The sequence below is a fragment of the Hyperolius riggenbachi genome, chromosome 3 (assembly GCF_040937935.1).
Source record: "Hyperolius riggenbachi isolate aHypRig1 chromosome 3, aHypRig1.pri, whole genome shotgun sequence".
Classification (NCBI taxonomy): Eukaryota; Metazoa; Chordata; class Amphibia; order Anura; family Hyperoliidae; genus Hyperolius; species Hyperolius riggenbachi.
In genome coordinates this window covers 346491031-346512238 of record NC_090648.1, presented here as the reverse complement: position 1 = coordinate 346512238, position 21208 = coordinate 346491031, and the positions used below count along the sequence as shown (strand labels likewise).

Here is a 21208-nt window from a genome sequence, read left to right as displayed (position 1 = left end):
ACGAGCGACAGAACCCCAAACCTCTACCCGCCCAAATGTTCATGTGCCCAGCTCTCACCTGTCCAGCCACACTATCCGGATCCCACATGGCTGCAGCATGTGATGTCATGCGCACCACATGCTATGCACAACAGTCGCAGGGGACACTAATGCAGAAGATGAGCAGCTGGACTTGTGGCAACCAGACAGGTGAAAGATTTTAATGCAGGGTACATGAACATTTTGGGGGGGCATTGACAGAGGCAGCAGATGAATTGTCACCGATTCTAGAGAGATTCCATGCTAAAATTGATTGGTAATCGGCCTGTGGTGTATGGGCAGCCAACTGATCTCTCTCTGATCAGAGAGAGATCTGTCTCTTGGTCGATCTGCCCATACATCGCTAGATGTATGGGCACCTTCACTGTGTATGTATGTCTTTAGTGGCTGCAGACCTGAAATGCTTTTAGTCCCATAAGAGAAACATGTTATGGAAGTGTTAATGTTTACATCTAAAACAAACTTTATTTATAACACTAATAAAAGGTCAGTGCACACCAAAAACCGCTAGCGGATCCACCACAAATGCTAGCGGGAAAGATGTAACTCTGGTGGAGTTTTGTCGCCACCTGCCGGACGCGCCCAGCTAACTGATAAGTACCCAGATTTATATTTATTTATTGTTACAGTAGGCTCCTTCTGCAATTAATCCGCTGCGTTTGGCATGCGTTTGCGTTAGTACGTGTTGGTACGCGTTAGTGCGAGTTTTTCCTCCAAATGTAATAGAAAACATATTTGTTACAATTCCAACATGCTGCCAGTACTCTTTTTGCGGATGCCAGCGTGTGGGAATTTGTAACAAATAGGTTTTCTATTACATTTGGGGTAAAAACGCGTACAAACGCAGCGGATTAAGTGTAAAAGGAGCCTAAAGCTGTAACTGAACAGCTACTGTAACAAAAACGCTTAGAAAACCAATCTGATCTAGCGTTTTTCAGAGCGGTTTTCCAATTTCCTATACTTAGTATTGAGGCCTCTGAAATCGAAAAAATGCTACAGGACCCGAGTTTGCGTGTTGGGAAAAAAACAAACCGCTATGGTGTGCTCCAGCCCATTGAAATACATTAGCCACGCAGTTTTCTACCCCCAAGCATTTAAAAAAAACGCTTAGAACCGCTCTTGGTGTGCACCAGCCCAAACACATTGCGACATCTGAACATGAGGAACTGTTGTGAAAATCTTAAAATGTAAAACACGTGCAAAAAAGAAGTACATTTCTCAGAGTAAAATGAGCCATACATTACTTTTCTCCTATGTTGCTGTCACTTACAGTAGGTATTAGAAATCTGACATTACTGACAGATCTTGGATTAGCCCATCTTCTCATAGGGGGGTTCTCAGAGTTTTCTTCATTTTAAAGAGCACTTAGTGAATGACAGTTGCTCTGTCCAACTGCCAAAATAGTGTGCAGCGAACAGGGAGGCTGGTCAGCATCTTTATGTAAATCTTTTTCAGGGAGTGTCTTTATAAAGAATAAAGGCCATGCAGAGAATCCCCTATGGAGAGATGGACTTGCCCAAAACCTGTCGGTAATGTCAGATTTCTACTACCTACTGTAAGTGACAGCAACATAGGAGAGAAGTAATTTATGGCTCATTCTACTCTGGAAGAAAGGTAATTCTTATTTGTATGTGTTTTAAATTTTAAGATTTTCGCAACGGTTCCTCTTTAATTTCACACACATCTATCTACAATTGTAGAGTTGGAGGATAACTGCTTATTATGTCACTGACACCCCTAGAGTGTTACACCACTCCCACTGTTCATACACCCACAGACTAACACCACCCCACCACCTTACAGTATAATCTTGTTATAGTAAACTCTGATATAGTAAAACTTCGGGTATAGTAATCTAATGGCAGCTGGCCATGTGTCTTATGCTGGGTATACACTATTCCATTTTTCGATTTGATTAATGAGTAATCTAACGTGAAGTTGTATCATGTGAACATGTCCAAACTGCTCCTGGTTGATAATGGGATCGATTTTTTTTTTTTTTTCTGGTGATAATTTTGCAAAATCAATCCCTTTTATTGAACAGAAACAGATTGGACATGTTGGAAATTATCATCTGATTCCTGTCAATCTGTTGCGAAGTTGAATTGTGTGTATCCAGCATTTGGCCTCTATCCATAGGCAGCTGAAGGCAGTGAATTCACCACCTGTCAGGTGCACCCATCCAGTGGCCGGGGGCTTGCTAGTTCTCAGCATGGGCAGTGTACAGTCCGTCCCCCCCCCCCCCCCCCCCCAGGAGTTGCATTTGAGCACAGCGGTTACTACATCTGATGGTTTTGGGTCACTGGGTAATGCCACTGCGTGTAATTACCGTATGTTACCAAATGCTACCATTCAGCTGCATGTGATTGCAGCTAAAAGACGCTTGTGGCCAGCAGCCTGAACTGCACGACAAGAAAGCAGTTCAGTGGTCCCAGCAAGAGAGGCCTAAAGGCAACCATACACTGGTCAATTGCCACCAGATCGACCAGCAGATAGATCCCTCTGTGATTGAATCTGATCAAAGAGGGATCTATTGGCTGCCTACACTGCAAACAGATTTGGAATCTATTTCACTATGAAACCGATTCACAATCTGTGGAGCTGTCGCCGCCGCCCCGTCCAGACCCCCCCGCATACATTCAAAACAAAAGAGACGGCACACTACTGGCTGCAATAAACTTTGCTGTATTGGAACAAGTGTACACTTATATCCAATACAGCAAAGTTTATTGCAGCCAGTAGTGTGCCGTCTCTTTTGTTTTGTGTGGAGATATTCTGAAGCCGTAGGAGCAATCCGGCTGAGACAAGGCACCGGCTCCTTTGAGGTCCAGGGGACCCTCTAGCAGTGTTCTCCAGGCATCCAGTGTGTTTGGTCCCCCCGCATACATTACCTGATCCGGCCGGCGCAAGTCTCCCGGTCTCCGCTGTCTCTTCTCCTCTCTGGGCTTCAGCTTCACTTTACTTCCTGTCGGGGGAAGTTTAAACAGTAGAGAGCGCTCTACTGTTTAAACTCTCCCCCCCCCCCCCGACAGGAAGTAAGTAAAGTTAGCCAGAGCCCAGGATGGAGAAGGAGGGACCGCGGGGACACGCGACGGCGGAACAGGTAATGTATTGCCGCTGGCGCCGGTTATCGGAAGTTCGAACGCCGATATCGACGCACTCCCGACCCGCTGGCGATGGAGCGAAATCTTCCGCGTGGACAGATCGACGGTATAAAACGATTTCGGATGGAAATCTGTCAGCGTTTGCGCATCATTTCACAGCAGATTCGATCACAGTGATCGAATCTGCTGTCTATCGGCAGGGAAATCATGTAAGTGTATGGGCACCTTTACAAAAACATATACCGGGTGTACCTTTATTGCTCCTCATTGCAATGCAGACCCCATTCAACTAAACTGCGCTGCTTTATGCACAGAAATGCATGTGCCACTGCATTGTCTATGAACTGGCTAATGTCCTTGTGTATTACACACTGATACACGTTGCTTAAATCTACTGAGCAACAAGAAGGTATGCTCAAATCCTTACATATTTTAATACACTCACACACACACATACTGTAGTGGTATGTATTCACACTAAATACATTGTCTCACAAACCAGACAGACAACAAACTTAATTTCACAATGCTCACACTGAAACAAAAGTACATACATTTTAACCATAGTTTTATGGAATGTTGTGCTGCAAAGTAGCAGTAGCTGGATAGTGTGCTGCTTAAAGGGAACCTTAAAGGGAAGGTTCAGGGACTGTTTTAAAAAAATAAAAATCCGCATCCACTTACCTGGGGCTTCCTCCAGCCCGTGGCAGGCAGGAGGTGCCCTCGGCGCCTCTGCCGCAGGCTGCCGGTGGTCTCAGGTGGCCGACCCGACCTGGCCAGGCCGGCGGCCAGGCTCCTTCCGCGTTCCAAAATGCGCCTCACGGCGGCGCGCTGACGTCATCGGACGTTCTCCGGGCTTTACTGCGCAGGCTCAGAACTACTGAGCCTGCGCAGTAAAGCCCGGAGGATGTCAGATGACGTCAGCGCGCCGCCGTGAGGCGCATTTTGGAACGCGGAAGGAGCCTGGCCGCCGGCCTGGCCAGGTCGGGTCGGCCCACGGAGACCACCGGCAGCCTGCAGAGCGGCACCGAGGGCACCTCCTGCCTGCCACGGGCTGGAGGAAGCCCCAGGTAAGTGGATGCGGATTTTTTTTTTTTTTTTTTTAACAGTCCCTGAACCTTCCCTTTAACTGAGAGGGATATGGATGTTTCCTTTTAAACAATACCAGTTGCTTGGCACTCCTGATGAACTCTTTTGCTGCAGTAGTGGCTGAATCACACACCTGAAAGAAGCATGCAGCTAATCCAGTCTGAGTTCAGTCAGAGCACCTGATCTGCATGCTTGTTGAGGGGCTGTGGCTGAAAGTATTAGAGACATAGGATCAGCAGGAGAGTCAGGCAACTGGTATTATTTTAAAAGGAAAAATCCATATCCTTCTCAGTTTAGGTTCCCTTTAAAGCGGTATTGTCACCATAAAAATCAAATTTCAACAGCAAATGGTCTGAGTGTATCATAAACCACAATATTGAGCTGCGCTCTCCATATACCCTAAAAGACAAAATGTATTCACATAGCGTAATACTGTGATCCTTATTTCACACAGCACCCAGTGATAGTGAGAAAAATGTGAGCCACTCGTGAATCCTCTCCCCTATCCAGATTGCGCTCACTAGATTGTAGCCACCTCAAACAGGTGGATCTAACGCGTGTCTCATACAACACTCTCTGGCACTTTGTATCTTCAATATTCTTTAATACTCCAGATAATCCAGATAAAACTCCATAAAAAATACATAAAACCATCATAGCATATTATGTTGATATATTAGAAACAACCCGCGCAATGAATGCGCACTCACGTCTGCGTTCTTGTAAAGTGTGCACATCAAACAGCTCTTTCATCAGCGGGGTCTGTCCTGGCATCAGTAAGGGGAAATGCGGCGTCCCGTATTCCTCTACCTGTCTCTCTCTGCCCGGATCGTCTCCCACGTTCCTTACACTAGTTCGTAGTTGCCGGCTCGTTGCTCGCAAGTAGTGACGTCAGACGCGCTGGCTGTAGCTCCGCCCTACGCGTTTCGTCCAATCGAACTCATCAGGAGCTGACGTCACTAGCGCGCCACGCCCCTTTTATACTACCTTGCGAGTCACCTGACTAATTCCTCTATCCATCGTTTGTATTTCCCCATAGGCTTCAATAACATGGCGGCCAGTATACCAGACACGCTGTGGAAGACAGTGCGCTTACTACAGACACCGCTGCTGTTACAATATCACATTATATTGTCCATTAACAATAGATACACCAAATAATTAATAAAGCAACTACCTTATGAAACTTATGAATGTTTGAGAAAGAACCCCACTATAGACTATAAAAACATTTTGAAAACTAAATTGTTGGAGGGAGAAAAGATGGGTATCATTAATACTGAAGAACTAAAATATCTATTGCCAACTAACCCTAGAATACCAGTGATATACTTTAACCCCAAAATTCATAAAGATGTAAATAACCCACCCGGAAGACCGATAGTCAGTGGGGTGGGATCTCTAACCCAGAGAGTGGGGGAGTATTAAAAAGGGAGGGAGGTTAAAAAATGACCATATTTGTTGAAAGACACAAAGCAACTTCTACAGGAAATTGATAAGTTGAAAGTTCAACCTGGGGATCTGTTGGTGACGTCACATCCCTCTATACAGTAATTTCCCATGAAAGGGGTCTAAAAATTGTTGGGGACAGCCGCAGTGAAGTAGGAAATTTGAAGGACCCCCAGATTGAGTTTGTATTGGATTTATTAACATATTCATTGAAACACAATTATTTTTGGTACAAAAAATAATTTTATGTGCAGCTAACAGGCTGTGCTATGGGGGCAAAATATGCCCCTAGCGTAGCTAATCTTTACATGGGCCAATGGCAAAAAGAAATTTTGAGTAATAAGGGGAATAACATATCAAGGAATAGATTTATTGACGACCTCTTCTTTATTTGGAGAGGTTCGAGAGAACAATTGCATACTTTTTGTGAGGGTATGAATTGCCATTGGCCTGAGATAAAAGTTACATTTACAATTTATGCAAATAGGGTGGACTTCTTGGATTTGGTAATAAGAACAGAAGGTACTGAACTAAAGACCGTCACATTTTTTCAAACCCACTGACAGGAACAGGTATATCCCGAGGGAAAGTTGTCACCACAAAAGATAGTTAGAAAATATTCCTAAGGGCCAACTAATGATTAGGAGAAATAAAGTAGCAGAAATGAATCGAGAAGCGCTCATTAAAAATAAAATTAAAGAAGTAGGACCTTCCAGGGAATTTGATATATTACTGGACTATAATAGTCAATATCAGGATTTGGAACAAATAATAAAAAAACGTTGGAGTATATTACAGCTGGATCCTGTTCTCAGAAAGACTATTCCCAGCAGACCCAGCTTCATATATAGAAAAGCACCAAATTTGACGTCATCATTGGTTAACCGTTTTATTGATCCACCCAAAACCAATGTTGGGAATTTATTGGGACAGGAGGGATTTTTTCCCTGTAGGGGATGTAGGGAAGCCAAATCACTGAGGGGAGATCATATTGTATCAAAGAACACAGGAAGGAGATGGGATATCAAACAATGCATAACTTGTAATACTGTTGGGGTGGTATGTGTTATGGTGCCCATGTGGGATGGAATACGTGGGGAGGACTACAAGAGCTTTACATAAAAAGATTTGGACAGCATATCTATAACATTTCCAAAGGTCTAGAGGCACATAGTGTGTCTAAGGCTAAGCACTATAATTTTGTACATGGAGCAGACCCTAGTAGTTTGAAATTTATGGGGGTAGAAAAATATGTAAAAAAAAAATGGAGGGGATCAAGTATGGTGAGGGAAATATCAAAAGCAGAAGGGAGGTGGATTTATAATTTGGGGTCTTTACACCCGGGGGGCTAAATATTGAATTTGATTTGAATTGCTATATCACCACTGATATTTGACACAGAATTGAATTATAGTATATTATTTAGTCATAAATTGATCTATACCACTGGGGGGGGGGGGGGGGGGGGAGAGAATCAGTTACGTGGTATGTACCATTGGGGGATTTCGGTGTATTCACTATAATTAAGTGGACTATATTAATATATAAGCCCAATGAATGGGAGTAGCTAAATTGCCCATAAATTCATTATAAACAGGATTAAAGTGAATAAAGTATTAAGTGGGGTCATAGATTGCTGCTACAGATATTTTCGCCACTAGATAGCAATAGGTGGTTTAAAGCATATAGAGAATCATGCATTTTATTGAGGAAAAGTGTCATGAATTTTAGCCACTAGATGGCAGCAATTGGTTTGTATTATATAGCGATAAATGTATCTTATTGAGGAAAGGTGTTTTATGAAATTTTGCCACTAGATGGCAGTAAATGGTTTGTATTGCATAGCGAATTATGAATTTTATTGAGGGTAGTTGCTGTATGAATTATTTGGTGTATCTATTGTTAATGGACAATATAATGTGATATTGAAAGAGCAGCGGTGTCTGTAGTAAGCACACTGTCTTGCACAGCGTGTCTGGTATACTGGCCGCCATGTTATTGAAGCCTATGGGGAAATACAAACGATGGATAGAGGAATTAGTCAGGTGACTCGCAAGGTAGTATAAAAGGGGCGTGGCTCACATTTTTCTCACTATCACTGGGTGCTGTGTGAAATAAGGATCACAGTATTACGCTATGTGAATACATTTTGTCTTTTAGGGTATATGGAGAGCGCAGCTCAATATTGTGGTTTATATTGACATTCTGGAAGTTTGCAGCAGCGATCCCATGGACAGTATATGGTGATTTGGAGATATATAGGACTTTTAATGACAATAAGTCGTGAGATACACGTATGTGGACTGCAGTAAGGTCTGATAGGAATATTGATTATTTGTGGATCATTTCTGTAATTATCTGTGTATTGGAAGTTGGAGGCAGCGCAACCCTACCTACAATTTATAGGTCTGAGTGTATTAAGTGATAAAGAATCCTGCATTCAAAACTTGCAAAACTTTTTCTGCTGTTTATGGTTTGTAGTTATCACATACTTTAGGAGTACTGGCCCTAGTGCCAAACAGTGCCAAAGAGTTGAATGCTGGGAGTTCCTTTTATCTATAATGTATTCCTCCTCTTCCATTTATTTCCCTGCCTAGCTGCTGACCAGAAACACCCTCCGATTACTTGTGTTTACAAGCAAGGCTGAGGTGACTCAGTGATTGGAGCATAAGACAGTGTAGTCCCTAGTATACACCTCAGTGGGAGTGTCTGAAGACTCTGGGAGGAGGGCAGCTAATGAATACACAATGAGCAAGAGAAGGGGGGGGGGGGGGGAAACAAGAGTCAGGGGAGGATATGATGTCAGCATTAGCTTGGCAAGATGGCCACTGCCTATAATAGGATTTTCTGGTTTTTGTTTATAAAATTCACAGGAATCATTATGTGGATAGCACAATACATCTGTTATGTAAGTAGAAGTAGTATTTATCTACTTATATATGTGTTTTTAATTTCTAGGTTAGCATGGGTTGTCGCTTGTTCTTTAAAGAGAACCAGAGATGAAGCACCCTCATGTATTTTATCTTATAAATCAGTGGGAACATGACAGTAAACACCTAATCTGCTCTTTGTTTCATTGTTCTCTGTTTAATTTGCCTGTTATCACCTCTGATAAGAATCCCGACTAAGCAGTCGGTCTAGCTTTGCTACAGAATGATTATAGCTGAGACTGTGGTCTTTGGTGTCTTTTCAAGTCCAAGCCTGCCCCCTGCTGGCTGTGCTCAGGAATCATTATAGCTGAGTCATTATAGCAAAGCCAGACTCAATGCACACTCGGGATTCTTATCTCAGCTAGATAACAGACACTTTTAGCAGTGAGGATGAAACAGGGAGCAGGGCAGACGTTTTCTCTAATGTTCCCACTGATTTCTATGGTAAAATACATGAGGGTGCTTCGTCTCTGGTTCACTTTAAGGATACACATGAGACCAGGGTTTGAATCCTGACTGGAGCCAGCCCCTAAGGAGTCCTTGGACAAAACTCCCCAATGTGCTAGGATGGCCTACTGAGTGCATCTAATATCTGCAGCTTTCAAGCACTTTGAGTCCCATAGGGAAAGAGTGCTATACAAATGTTACTATTTACACTTAAAGATAACGAGATCTCGTGGCATGAAGTGTTTTTTTTACTTACCCGGGACTTCCTACAACGCCATAAACACTGATGCGTCCCTCACTGTCCTCCCATTTTACTCCGTTTGCAATCAGCCCTGGTATCTAGCTCAGTCGGCTCCATTCTGGCTCAGTGACGTCGGCCAGGGTCTTCTGCGCATGAGCAGGAGGTCTGCCCCGGCTGACATCACTAAAATACCAGGGCCAATTAACGCTAAATGGAGGACGTCAAGGGACGCATCTGTGCTTATGGGGCTGGAGGAAGCCCAGGGTAAGTAAAAAACAAACAAAAAAAAAAAACCTTGCCAAGAGATCTGAGTCTCTTTAAAACCAAGTTTATTTATCACATGCACACAGACTTCTGAACATGCTGCTCAATTTCAATCACATATCTAGCTATGATAGCTTTTTAAATTTAATTCCATGGTTCTAGACTTGGAGCTTATGTCACTGGTTCACATCTTTCCCATGGTCCATGCCCCTGGAAAGGTTACACTACCCCTATAGGTAAGAGGCTCCAAGCTGGCCTACTCTGCGTGCCCTTAGTAAGAGACTGGCCTCCTTTGAGTCCAGTTGGAGATAGGGGAAAAAAAAGACAATAGAATAGTGCTAAACAAGTGTTAACGTTTACACTTAAACCCAGACACTGATGCTCGGTACACGTGATTTCAATTTCCTGTGTGATCAGTAATCTGACAGTAAGTTGTATTGTGTGTACATGTCCAAACTGCTCCCGATCAATAAAGGGAACAATTTTCTGATAACATATCAAAAAATATCAATCAGAAACAGATCGGACATGCCGGAAATAATCATCCAGAGGTTCAAGAAGGAAGGTATGGTTTTGGCATTGCGTGCGAAATGGCCATCAGGCCCACATTAGGTGCCCAGCACCCACTGCACCACCCTCCCCTCCTGAGCAGAGTAGGACCAAATATGCATCAAATGTTTGTGTAACAGTGGGACTTATGGTGTGACAGTATCCTGCCACATGTCACTTTTGAATGTGCATTTCTTTACAAACCACAGGAAATAACTGTCCTATTAAATTGTGTGTTCCTAGCATTGCTCTCATACAGTGAACTTAACCTACTGCTCAATTTCACACTTATCGTACAACCTGTGGAATGCCCACCGGCATACATTTGCTATTGTGCTAACAATTAGGCAGGGAACACACTTGAATATTTTCGTACGCGTTTTCTGCACAGAAAAACTGAGAACTCATGTTAATCAATGGGCTAGTTCACACTTAATGTGTTTAAAGAGAACTCGAGGTGGGGTTCTTCCATCGCAATCCATATATAGAGGCTGGATCTGTCTATAGAGCCCAGCCTCTGTTGCTAGTTAGTTCCCTCCAAAGCCCCCCCTGCTCGCTGTCAGACCCCATAAAACACAGCCGCGCTACGCGGCTGTGTTTACCTCACTACTGTCAGTCTGGGCTGCTCCCCCGCCTGCTGAATCGCTCCGGTCCCCTCCCTCCAATCAGCGGCGAGGGAAGGGACGTGGGCGGGGACCGGAGCGTTTCAGGAGGCGGGGGAGCGGCGAGACTGACAGTAGTGAGCTAAACGCATGGGATCTGACAGCGTGCAGGGGGGGCTTTGAAAGAAACTAACTAGCAACAGAGGCTGGGCTCTATAGACAGACCCAGCCTCTGTATATGGATTGCGATGGAAGAACCCCACCTCGGGTTCTCTTTTAAAAAAAACTGAGATAATGATTCTGCACATTTTGTAAGTTTTCTGTATCAATTACATTAGCTGCTGTGAAAAACGTTCCCCTGCTCCCCCAGTCCAGTGTGTAAGGGCAGAGTATAGCGCAGTAGAGAGTGTAGGGGAGTGACACAGGACTTCTTGCCTGGAGTGACGAAAAGACTAGAAACGCCCCTGGCGAAATGTCCCGCAAGCTGTACTGCGCAAGTACTGAAGGGCACATGTTCAATGAAAGTAAACTTGTCCGCGAGCGAATATTTTTTTTTTTTTTATTCATTTTCATCACGCATGTGCACTTCAAAATGCACATGCACAGTTCAAAATCACTCTGTGCTGTTTGAGGGGAAGTTCCAGAAGTCTTGGGAGGTAAGAAGATGGTATATGGCGAATGGGATGGACTTTGAAGACAAAAAGCAGCGTCTGGTCACTCGGGCCTCTTTTCCACGGACTGTTGAATTGTGTGCTCAGCAAGCAGTTACCAGGCAGCAGTGAGCAGTTACCAGGCAGCAAAAAGCAGTTGTGAGAGTTAGAGAGGCATTTCACTGCCTATCAACAGTCTGTGGAAAAGAGGCCTTAGTAAAAAAAAAAGTTAGCTAGTCCACCATGATCTTCATTCCACTGATTCAGGAGTATTCCTGTGCGGATCAATATAAGAAAAACTAAAATTATTTTTTAAAAATTGTATATCGTTCACAAAAAAAGAATACCTTGCAAATGTGTGCATTATTAATATTTATTTATATTGTGCCAACATATTCCGCAGTGCTTTACAAAGCACAGTAAGACACCGAGAACATAGGTTCAACCGAAAAATGTACAATAGAGTCTCAAGCAGCACAAACATTGCAACAGTAAACATTAGGAGGATGACCCTGCCCTTGCGAGCACGGGCGTAACAATAGGGGATGCAGCCCATGCTCTCGCAGGGGGGCCCGCTCGGGCCCGTTTTGGGGGGCTGGAGGGGTCGCAAACATGAGGGGAGAGCTTGGAGGGGAGAGCTTGGTGGCAGTGGTGCTCAGCAGAGCTCTTTTCCAGCTATTCGAGCTCGGTATTCGAGCTCCGAATAGCTGTAGCTATTCGAATGGGCTATTCGAGTACACTCGAATAGCCCATTCACTATTCGAGCAAACGGCGCTATTCGAGCTCGGTACCGAGCTCGAATAGCGTCATAGCCCAGATTGATGCCCTTAGAGCCAATCAGAGGGCTCCCAGGCCCTCTGACGGCAGCCAATCACAGAGGGGGACCCTGGCCAGCCCCTACCCTATAAATAGTGGCCGCCATGTTCCGTTTCTCCGTGCTTGCCTGAGACTTGTACAGAGAGAGAGTTGCTCCTTTGTGCTTTGGCTTAGCAAGAGCTCTATTGTGGTCATTTACCTAGCGTTTTTGCTCACATACACCTCCTATACACACCTATATTGTTGTTAGTTAGTTAGACATTGTATTTTAGTTAGTAGCCTTTGTGTTACATAGAGACAGGCCAGCTGCTGCAGGCTTACAGCTTTAGGCCTCAGGGCCTTGCCTGTGTGGGCAGCTGTCCTCCTGTCCTCTGTTTATTTCTCTCTATTCTATACCAGTATTTCTGCTGTCCTTTACTACTGATTGTATTAGTATTGTAGTTATATACTGTAACTGTACTAGGACACTCACTGTCACTGTTCATAGGCTACTAGCTGCTCCTGCGTGTGTGCACTCACTTTCTGTGTACACACTACACACACTCTATTTCCTTCTGATAACTGATTGATTATTGTAATTAGTTAGTTGTACTTACTGTTACTACTTACTGTACTAGGAGTCTAGGACACTCAGTCACTGTTCATAGGCTACTAGCTCCTGCGTGTGTGCACTCACTGTCTGTGTACACACTACACACACTCTATTTCCTTCTGATAACTGATTGATTATTGTAATTAGTTAGTTGTACTTACTGTTACTACTTACTGTACTAGGAGTCTAGGACACTCAGTCACTGTTCATAGGCTACTAGCTCCTGCGTGTGTGCACTCACTGTCTGTGTACACACACTACACACACTCTATTTCCTTCTGATAACTGATTGCTTATTGTAATTAGTTAGTTGTACTTACTGTTTCTACTTACTCTTACTGTACTAGGAGTCTAGGACACTCAGTCACTGTTCATAGGCTACTAGCTCCTGCGTGTGTGCACTCACTTTCTGTGTACACACTACACACACTCTATTTCCTTCTGATAACTGATTGATTATTGTAATTGATTATTGTAATTAGTTAGTTGTACTTACTGTTACTACTTACTGTACTAGGAGTCTAGGACACTCAGTCACTGTTCATAGGCTACTAGCTCCTGCGTGTGTGCACTCACTGTCTGTGTACACACACTACACACACTCTATTTCCTTCTGATAACTGATTCATTATTGTAATTAGTTAGTTGTACTTACTGACTGTTACTACTTACTTACTTACTTACTGTACTAGGGACACTCACTCAGTCACTGTTCATAGGCTAGCTCCTGCGCGTGTTTGCGCGTGCGTGCACTCACTGTCTGTAGTGTACACACACTAAATTTACTTGTGATTACTACTGATTATTGTAACTGCTAGTTGTACTTCCTGACTGTTACTACTTACTGTACTAGGGACACTCACTCAGTCACCTCACCCACCAACCCACTCCATTAAAGTACCCCACTTTTCACCCGCCCTTTTAAAAAACTTTTGTCTATACGCCCAAAACATCGAAGATGTCTGGAAGTGGCAGCCAGCGCGGTTTGGGCAAGGGGAAGGGCAGCAAGGGAATCAGGAGGAGAGGGAGCAGCTTTGTGGCAGGCCGCGGCCGCGCCACCATGCACAGTTCCGCAGCAGCAGCAGCAGCGTCAGTGGCTAACATTCCTCCCATAGCCACTGGCCGTGGACGCCTTGGGCGCCGCCCAGCAGGAGCATCTGCAACTCACGCTGCAGAGACACAGCAGCAGCAGCGTGTAGCACCTGCTCCGATTTTCCTCCAGCCGGGTCGGAAACGTCCCATTGAGGAAAAGCATGCAGACACTGTGGTGCAACTCATGACGGAGGATGAGTAGCCCGCCATCAGCTCTGCATCCGAGGCCTCCACCCTCACCACCACCACCACCCCTGTTCGCAGCAGCCGCCCAGCAGGGTCTGGGGAGGAGGCCAGTTCACCGTCACAAGTTGGCGACCTGTCACTCAGCAGTATTTTTACCCCAGGCACCATCAGGGTATTGTCTGCTGTTGTTGGCGATTTTGAGGAGGAGATGCTGATGGGCACTTTGGGGGATGAGGGATTGGACAGCAAGACTGTGGCGACAGTCAAGCAGCCCATCCATGCATCAGGAGAGGAGTTTGGGGGGTCATCATCCCAGCAGGACATGTTTCAGGAGGGGGAGGATGATGATGACCCGGTGACAGACAGAGACTGGGTGCCACCACCTCCAGGGGATGTCGTCCTCAGCAGCTCTGAGGAGGAGAATGCTCTTGTGGGCCTTGCAAGGAGGCGCATCATTGCAAGCATTGGGAGCAGTAGGCAGGTCCCACAGCCTGCTGGTGTCTCAGGCTCAGCAGCAGCAGCAGCAGCATCTGCCAGTACCACCACCAGCCGCACCCAAGCCCCCCCCCCCCCCCAACCACCACAGGGAGACAGGCAGCAGCGCTTCCATGCCGTAGGGGGATGTTTCTGTCACCAATCTGGCGATATTTCACCATGCCCACTGTGTACAGCAAGTACGCCACTTGCAACCACTGTCAGCGGAAGTTGAGCAGAGGTGCAGACCCCTTAAAGTTCAGCACCAGCTCGCTCATCAACCACCTTGCTGCGAAACATTTCCACCAGCATGAGGAGTTCCAGAGGCTGAAGGCATCTGGTGCTGGCAGTGGCACCACACCCATCACTGCACAGCCTTCAGCAGCAGCAGCAGCAACAGCAGCCACCCGCCCTCCTGCTCCTCCAGCAGCACCAGCAGGAGTGCGGAAACGCACTGCTCCTCCCCCCTCTGCAACTCCTGCCGCCGACACTGAGGCCTGTTCTGGCAGCCAGTCCTCAGTGGCCTCCTCCGCTGTGTCTGCTGATTCCCGTGCCAGCAAAAGGCCACGCCAGAGCCTTTTGAGCGAGTCCTTCCAGGGGGTGGTTAGGGCTCTGCCTCCCAGCAGCCGTCGCGTGCGGCAGCTGAACGGCTTGCTGGCACGGGCCATGTGCTCCCAACTCCTGCCGTACACGCTCGTGCAGGAGGGGAGCGACATTCGTGCGCTGCTTGCTTGCGCAGCCCCAGACTGGCAGCTCCCCAGCAGACACTTTTTCTCCCGCAAGGCCATTCCTGCACTGCACCGCTTTGTGATGGCCAATGTGGAGCGAGGGCTGGAGCACGCGGTTGGTGAAAGGGTCCACGTCACCATGGACTCCTGGAGCAGCCGCTTCGGGACAGGCCGCTACCTGTCCTTCACTGTCCACTGGGTCAGCTTGGTGGAAGGGGGTGAGGATGGGAGAGCAGCAGCGGGCACAGCAGCAGCAGCAACACAGTGGGTGGTGCCACCCCGCAGGGTCAGGGGAACTGCAGCAGGTTCCTCCGATCCTCTGCCATCCTCCGGCACACCTGGCCAAACCCCCCGCCTCAGCAGCAGCGTGAAGGCCCGCCACTGCCAAGCGCTGCTGCACTTGGTCAGCCTTGGGAAGACCAAGCTGACGGCAACCCATGTGTTGGCCAAACTCCAGGAGCAGGAGAGGATTTGGCTGACCCCCAGAGGCCTCAGAGTCGGAGAGGTGGTGGCCGACAATGGGGCCAATCTGGTTGCCGCAATAGACAGGGGAAACCTGACCCACATCCCCTGTCTTGCCCACGTGCTGAACCTGGTGGTGCAGAAGTTCTTGCGCACCTACCAGGGGATGGGCGAACTGCTGGAAACGGCAAGGAACGTTGTGCGTCACTTCCGGCGCTCGGCTGCAGCCTGTGCGAGCCTGGAAGACGTGCAAAAGGAGCTGGATCTGCCACGCCATCGGCTGATCCTTGACGTTCCGACTCGCTGGAACTCCACCCTGGCGATGTTGGAGCGTCTGGTTGAACAGAAGCACGCTGTCAACCAGTACCTTGCCCTGGCCACTGTTTCCGCCGCTCAGAGAAGGGACAAGACCAGCAACATCCCGTCCATCGTCCCCGATGATGACTGGAGGCACATGCAGCAGGTGTGCTTAGTGCTGGCTCCCTTTCTGCAGGCCACTAACATGGTGAGCAGGGACCATGCTATGGTCTGCGAGTGGGTGCCCCTGGTTTGTCTGCTGAACAGGGCCCTCGATGCTTTGCTGGAACAGGGAGCGGCAGCCTTGGACCAGCAGGAGCGGCAAGCAGCTGCACAGTCCACCTCTGAGGGGGAGGAGGAGGAGGACTTGGTGGAGGTCCCTGACCTTGCTGGTGATGAGGGGGAGCAGCACAGTGCAGCTGAGTTGGTACGGGGGTGGAGAGAGGATGAGGCTGACGAGGCAGAGGAGGAGGATGAGGACAGCAGCACTGCCGTCGATGTGCCAGCAGACGTGGCCCGCCTCTTCCCAATGGCAGCGCACATGCTGACGTGCCTGCGCAGAGACCCCAGGGTGATCCAGATGAAGCAGAGGGAGGACATCTGGATCAGCATGATGTTGGACCCACGCCTCAAGGGGAAGTTGAGCCAGTTCCTGCCGCCTGCAGGAGGAGACCCAGCGCAACAAATAAGGAGCTTGCAGCAGGCCCTTGTTGAGCGCTTGGAGGAAGCCTTCCCCCAGCCTTCCACCCCCACTGTCCAGCAGCCAGCACAGAGGCAGCAGCAGGTGCCTGCATCCAGCAGCAAGCGCCCCACAGACCTGCTGTCTCTCAGCCATGAGCTCTACAGGACTGTAGAGGCTCCGGCAGCAGTGACTAGAGAGGAGGTGCATGCAGCAGCATCCTCCACCGGTCACAGCCAGCGCCTGACCCGCATGGTGGCTGACTACATGGGGTCCTACAGCGGGCTTGACAGCGATGCCCCTGTTGATCCCATGGAGTATTGGGTCAAGCGCCTGGAGATCTGGAGCGAGCTGGCGCAGTACGCCCTGGAAGTGCTGTCCTGCCCCCCTTCCAGCGTGCTGTCCGAGCGCTGCTTCAGTGCAGCTGGTGGTGTGGTCACCGAGAAACGCTCACGTCTGTCTCACAAGTCTGTGGACAGACTGACGTTTCTCAAGATGAACCAGGCGTGGGTGGAAGGCGAGTTCCTGGCCCCTGTTGTCGGCGAGAGGGGGACATGAACTGGCTAAGAACCATCGTTAATGTGCCTTACCACCCTTTACCACCTCCTGGCTCCTGCTCACTAAGCCAGCCTGGTTCACTTTGACTATTACGTCGCCTGCAGCCACACATTTTACACCTACAGTGGGCTGCTGTGTACTGCCCTTCTGCTGTCTGTCTGTGTTTCCCACTGCCAGGGTACACAGATTTACCTTCTGCTGCCACTCTGCCACCAGCTATTACGTCAAACAATAGCTATATATCTGTGTAATTTGTTTTACAAACAAAACCAAAAAACCATTAAAAAAAAAAAAGGTTTAATTTTTCTGAGGTGCCCGGGTTGAAAACTGTGTTGTCCCAGTTGTGTATTGGACACGATGTGGGCTGCACGACCGCTGTCTGGGACCTCCTGTTGTGTTCATTTACGGCCTGGTATCACCGCTAGGTACCAGGGCTATTATGTCACGCTGCCTGCCTGCTGCCACACTCACACTACTCCTCCATTCCTCCTGCTGCTGCTGTCTGTCTGTGTTTCCCACTGCCAGGGTACACAGAATTACCTTCTGCTGCCAGTCTGCCACCAGCTATTACGTCAAACAATAGCTGCTCACATTACTCCTCCATTCCTCCTGCTGCTGCTGCTGTCTGTCTGTGTTTCCCACTGCCAGGGTACACAGATTTACCTTCTGCTGCCACTCTGCCACCAGCTATTACGTCAAAAAATAGCTATATCTGTGTAATTGGTTGTAAAAACAAAACAAAAAAAACCAAAAAAAAAAAAGGTTTAATTTTTCTGAGGTGCCCGGGTTGAAAACTGTGTTGTCCCAGTTGTGTATTGGACACGATGTGGGCTGCACGACCGCTGTCTGGGACCTCCTGTTGTGTTCATTTACGGCCTGGTATCACCGCTAGGTACCAGGGCTATTATGTCACGCTGCCTACCTGCTGCCACACTCACACTACTCCTCCATTCCTCCTGCTGATGCTGCTGTCTGTCTGTGTTTCCCACTGCCAGGGTACACAGAATTAGCTTCTGCTGCCACTCTGCCACCAGCTATTACGTCAAACAATAGCTGCACACATAATTACTCCTCCATTCCTCCTGCTGCTGCTGCTGCTGTCTGTCTGTGTTTCCCACTGTCAGGGTACACAGATTTACCTTCTGCTGCCACTCTGCCACCAGCTATTACGTCAAAAAATAGCTATATCTGTGTAATTTGTTGTAAAAACAAAAAAAAAAAAAACAAAAAAAAAAAAGGTTTAATTTTTCTGAGGTGCCCGGGTTGAAAACTGTGTTGTCCCAGTTGTGTATTGGACACAATGTGGGCTGCACGACCGCTGTCTGGACCTCCTGCCTGCTGTGTTTATTTACAGCCCTGGTATCACCGCTAGGTACCAGGGCTATTATGTCACGCTGCCTGCCTCATTGACTGCCTGCTGCCACACACTCATCCTCCTCCTCCTGCTGCTGAATTTACCTCCTGCTGTCTGTGTGTTTCCACTGCCAGGGAGCACATACAATGGCGCTTTCCAACATGCGTGCGCCACCAGCTATTTGTTACGCTCAAAAATAGCTGCATTTCTTTAAAGAGGAGGAGGGAGGAGGAGGGAGGAAAAGGGAGGAGGAGGAGGAGGAGATGATACAGTACTGAACAAATTTCTGGACACAACTTTTTTTTTTTTTTTTAAAGGAACATCCCCACATAATCACTTGCTGTTGTTACTTGGAAAAAAAGAGGTTTCTTGCATCATTCACCCTCAAAACAAGTGTTGGAAGCTATTTAAGGCCATTTCGAATAGTCAGCTCGAATAATGAGCTCAAATACCGACTCGAATAGTGAGCTCGAATTCCGAGGTCGAATCGAATAGTAAAAATTATTCGACTCGAATATTCGACTGACCTCGAATAATTTACTATTCGAATTCGACCTAACTCGAATTTTGAAAAGGGGTATTTGAGCACCTTTGCTTGGTGGCACGTTGGTGGGGAGACGGTCCCCCCTTCACCTCGGGCTCTCCCCTCCAGCATTGAATAAAGTGTATGCAGGCGGCGGGGCAGATGCATACTTTCCGTGCGCTCCAGCGTGGATGTTTCTCCCTCTAGTGTCTGACGCGACTTCCTGTTTATACAGGAAGTCGCGTCAGAAGCTAGAGAGAGGAACATCCGTGGAAAGCACAGAAGGTATGTATCTGCCGTTGCCCCGCCGCCTGCATACACTTTATTCAATGCTAGAGGGGAGAGCTCGAGGTGAGGGGGGGGACCGCCCCACCGCCCCCCCCCCAACCGACGTGCCACCAAGCTCTCCCCTCATGCTGTGACCCCCTCCAGCCCCCCCAAAACTGTCCTGGGGGGGGGCCTGCTCAGAATTTCTGCAGGGAGGCCCAGCGATTCCTAGTTATGACCCTGCGAGCTTACAATCTAACGGGCAGTGGGAGACACACTAGGTAAGGAGGGGGGGTAAATGGTTGAGGCAGTGAGCCTTTGATTACATTGTAAACAGGAGCTAAAAAAATGTTATAAACTTGTCTGAAAGAAAAGGTGTGTTTTAAAGAGTGCGTTTGAAAATGTCCAGGTTTGGAGCATGACGTACAGGCATTGTACAGCCTGTATTGTAAAGTTCATACCAGGCAAGAAAGCTCTATAGATGTAGGGCTGTCAGGTTCAAGTTGGAGGTATTTCCCTTGAGGTCAGCATGTGCCGCCTTGAGCAGCAGCAGTCAGTTATTAGTAGGCGTGACGTTTTCGCTGTTGGGGGCGTATTAGGGGAGGAGCTCTACAAGTCATTTGTTAGTGGCTGGAAGAAAAGGTGACGTTTGTCAGGGCGCGTCGCCAATGTTTCGCGCTACGTGCTCGTTCGTTCGTGTTGTGAATTGGAAGTTGATCGTTATGTCTCGGGGTCGCGCTCGGAGTCTTAAAGCGACAGGCTAGCCAGACGGGAGCGCGCTGCTGATAGTGGATGAGGGCTAGCCACTTCCCCTCCCCCGGGACTGGCCGCCTGTGACCTCCTGTGATCCTGAGGCTCCAGGTATGCCCGGCTGCTGCATCCTGTGACGGGCAGCTCCTCCCCTCTTGTCATGTTAATAGAGCTCACCTTGTCGCTCTCCGGTGCGCCCGTTATTGTGTAGATGTGACCCCAGTGGGAGCCGTGTGGCCCGCAGACTGGCAGTGCCCTGGCAGCTAGCGGTAAGGCTGCCCGCCTGCACGTGCTGCTATCACTCTTGTATTGTTATTCGTCTGTCTGCCGCCCGCTTCCTCCCGACAGCGCCGCCCTCCGCCCCTTCTCTTCTGCTCTGTCTCTCCTTTTGTGTCTCGGTGGGCCCGGCGGTGAGCCTGGTATGGCGCTGCCTGGCCTCTGGCATAGTGCGGGCTCCTTCCCTTTGTTGTTGCTTTTGTGTGTTTCCTGCTGAGCACATGGTCTGAGACAAGAGCCTCTTAAAGCCACAGCTGCTTGTGCTGCAGGAACTGGCTAGGCTGGGCACACATGCTGGCATCATGGTATCACTCCAGCAGCCTGCTTCCATTACACCAGACCTCAGGAGCATGTATGCCCCCATTTCATCTGACTGACAGCTCACTGTACCTTCTCTTTGTACATAATACATCTTCTTGGCAAACTGGAATTGAGCATTGTCTAATTGCGGTGGTTTAGGTAGGTTTTGCCTGCCTACAGTCTTTATAGATAAGTTCTTTCTCTACATTTGCATTAATTAATATAACTCTCCTACCGTGCATCATATTGTTGTGGTAATTCATCTTTTGTGAGATTATCAATGTAAAGGTCTTGTATGCATGTAGTCAGCACATTTTCTTACATCAGCACTCAGAGCCACCACATGGGCTGTGTACTCCTCAGTTGCTTGGTTTTGTGTCCCAACCTCACCAGTTCTGACAGTACAGGTACTTGCATTAATGTTTATGTATTTTTATATGGTGCTGAGATTACTTGCAGCTCTTTAGTCCCTTTAGTTTATTTAATATAT

General features: G+C 47.8%; 1 protein-coding gene across 2 annotated transcripts in view; it reads left to right on the top strand.

The window, feature by feature from the left end:
* Nucleotides 1-21208, top strand: part of RNF44 (ring finger protein 44) — an 85779-nt gene that overhangs the window by 20006 nt on the left and 44565 nt on the right. The window contains exon 1 of one of the 2 annotated variants that reach the window (XM_068277044.1): nt 20098-20253. The exons of the other annotated variant lie outside the window; for it this stretch is intronic. The gene's annotated coding sequence lies outside the window, so the exon portion shown is untranslated. Of the gene's footprint in view, nt 1-20097; nt 20254-21208 lie in introns of those variants that run through there. 2 annotated transcript variants of the gene reach the window in all.